Genomic DNA, 3464 nt, shown 5'->3' with positions numbered 1-3464 from the left:
CTTTCGTCCACACGTAAACGGCGTTTTTGGTCACTGAAAACGAAGATTTTTGAAAACTCCGTTTTTGCATTTACGTGTGGACTAGAAAAACGGAGAAAACGCAGCGTCAAAGGCAGTGTTGGGTAAGTTACTTTAAAAAAGTAACTTAGTTACATTACTAGTTACTTCAAGTTACTCGTTACTTTCAAAGTAACTAGTTACTAGGGAAAGTAACTTTGGTTTTACTCAGAATTCTCTTGTTAATGTGTTTCTTCCATAACTTTGCCAGTCTTCTAGCTTGCTTACTTGCCACAAGTGCACTGTGCCACCTACCAATAGAAAGGAAAAGATAATGTGCATATTTCCACGAGAGAAATCCCACGCCTGGACCGTCATTGACTGCTGCCATGATTCTAGCCTACGTCACAGCGTCATGTGCGCCTTTTACATCCAACACAAAAACTGCAGTCGTGGTGCTTTCGATTGTACTCAGAACTCAGAAATTCTGCCTTCTGAATAGGAAGATGTAGGCAACACCAGACTGCAGATGAGCTGCATACAGGGCTGGACTGGGACAGAAAATTGGCCCGGGCATTTTGACTAGAGACGGCCCACCATTATAGGAAAAATCATAAAGCCTTTGAATGAAAATAAACACTGTTGTGACAGTGATGTACACTGTTTTGATGGTATATATGTCACGGTCTGGCTGGCAGACCGTGGGGATGTGGGGAAAAGGAGGACCCAGGCGCGGTACTCTGTGTATAAACAGTGCGTTTATTTACAGTGATGGAAACAATAACAGTAAATCCCCGTGCTCTCCGTGTCGTGTCTTCCCAAAAAGTCTGTGCTCCGTGTTCTCCACTCTCGTGTGTCCACACACATCCCGTGCCTGCTGCCCTCCGATGTTCCACGCTCCTCCTGAGGGGAAAATGACAGAGGCAGCCGTCAAGACACGTAATTCCAGTAGGCATACACTCACAGACTAAACTGAACAGAAGACTAACGTGGAGTCTCATGCAATGATCCCGCGTCGGTGGGAGCTCCAAGACTCTCTTAAGTAGCTCCCCCGACGAGGCCTGATCAGCAGCAGGTGTGTGGCTTCGGGTGTGGCCAGTCCCCTTGCAGGGCCACACCCTCCAGGCCTGACGCCGCCTATAAACAAGTGCTCAGCCACCACACACACTATACACAAGCACAGAGAAGGGGAAGCAACACCAAAATACACAACAATAACACAGGTCCATGACTGCCCGGGGTCCTGGGTCGCCCAGTCCCAGGACCCTGACAATATATGCATCTATTTATTCTTATTGTATTCTAATTTTTTGCCTCATAACTTTTGCACTGTCCACTTCCTGCTGTGACAAAACAAATTTCCCACGTGTGGGACTAATAAAGGTTATCTTATCTTATCTTATCTTATCTTATCAATCGTTTGTAAGATTCAGATAATTATTTTTTAAAAGCTAGACATTTTAAATGAGAATAAGAAAGAAAAGTATTTCTTTGTGCCCCCCTTTCCCTGTTAATGCCCTACATGCCCCCCTGGCAACACTTTGCTAGACCCGCCCCTGCACAGTTACCAGCTGTCAGCTACCTAAAAAAGGATCCTGGTGTTATTTGTCTCTCAGAAACAGTTCATAACTTCCCTTCAACTCATTCATGTCACCTAAAAGGTAAACCTGTTTCTCCATCACCTGTTCAGCTCTGATGATTCAGTAAGGACATCTCCTGGTTTCATCTTCATGTTTCCCTCTCACCACATAACCAAACCGATATCATGACCAGCAGCTTTACAGCTGTGGCTCCAGCAAACATCAGCTGATAGTAGAAATTAATATTAAATAAATTCTAACAACAGCTGATCAAGCTTAAACGTGCTGCTGTTGTTTAGCGACATCCGCTGGTTTCCTCTTTCTGGCGCAAAGTGAGCGATAAACAAACAAGAGAGCCGATCAGCTGATCATTGATCAGTTTCATGATTGAAGTAGAAGGAGAGGGAGGGGGAGAATGAAAGAAGAAGAGGCAGCTGTGCAGCAAAGACACAGAATAACTCCAGCTTTGTGTCTTTTTCATTGTAGCTGAATTACGGGACAAACTGTTCCTTTTCACCTCAATAAGAAACGCGTAATATTTTCTCTGAATACCAGACGGGACGGTTGGCAACTCTAATAACTTATGAACAAAATAAAGTTCAACATCATTAACTTCATAGCACCACCCAGCTGTATAGAAACTCCGTCATGCTAGCTAGCACGCAGTACGGAAAAAGTCAGAATAACGAAAATAAACTCCACCTAAACTTGGTTCATATCTGACCCAGAGAGACTGCAGGTCATAACTTCTTACCTGAAGTTCAGTTCACACTTGGACCGGCGGCCGCCTCGGGTCTCTTTTCCTTCTGCGTCCCTTTTCCTTCATCCACCTGCTGGCCTCCACCACTTGCTAATGTTACTGAATCTGTGGAAGCTCCGCGATAGCCACCACACGAAGTAACGAGTAACGACCCTATCTAAATCCCAGTAACGACTAACGCGTTCCTGATTTTGGCATAATAACTAGTTACCGTGCTCGTTACCACAATAATAACGTAGTTACTGTAACGCGTTACTTAATAACGCGTTAGTCCCAACACTGGTCAAAGGTGTGCGCATTTTTTGACATCACACTGTGCGCCACGTTATTGTTTCGGTGAAATGAATTTCTACAATACTGTTACTGTTAATTCTACTCTCTGCAGTGTTTAAATGCTTACATATACACACAGTTACTGTCCCTCCACACATACGACTCGGTTCTGCTTCTATGCCCCAGCTTTGTTTACTTTTTCCCACCGAGGCTTCTAGACTTCTGATTGGCCAACATTTCTGCACGGTTAGGAATATATCGCCACCTGTTGCTTTGGCATGTTCATAGCAGCGTTTTCCTTCATTTCTGCCTTTACGTGTGGACGGGATTATTTTTTAAAACGAAAACGGAAAATCTCCGTTTTCAAAAATACCCGTGTACGTGTGGACGTAGCCTAGAATTTTGATGGACAAAGTGGCTTTACTCTTTCACATTCCTCTCGCTGAACATCTTGGTTCAAGGAAAGGGAAAAGGATGAGAGGAATGGAATGGCAGCCTGTCTCTTTGTGAAAGACTTCTTTTTCTCAGTGATGGCAAAAAAATTGAAGACGGCTTGAAGAACAACATGTCTTGTGTTTATTAAAAATCTGTTTGAAAGCAATTCCATTAAGAAAAGTTTGACCACATGACATTAATCTTTGTAAATGAAAAGTATATTTAGAAAACCCATCATCAGCTCAAGATAAAGGAGACGAAAAAGCAGTTTCTCACGTCAAAGCTCCAGGTAGATAAGACTTACACTGCAGAGATGAAAAGCACATTCAAATATCTTTCAGGCCTTCCAAATCATGGTTACTATTTGAACTGGTGACAAACCCATGCCCAGGTACTCCAGTGAGCAGGTGGTATGTGTC

The sequence above is a fragment of the Haplochromis burtoni genome, unplaced genomic scaffold, assembly GCF_018398535.1.
Source record: "Haplochromis burtoni strain Fernald_Lab_line unplaced genomic scaffold, NCSU_Asbu1 Contig_637, whole genome shotgun sequence".
Lineage (NCBI taxonomy): Eukaryota > Metazoa > Chordata > Actinopteri > Cichliformes > Cichlidae > Haplochromis > Haplochromis burtoni.
The sequence above is the reverse complement of the archived record's forward strand: the minus strand, read 5'-3'. Positions refer to the sequence as shown.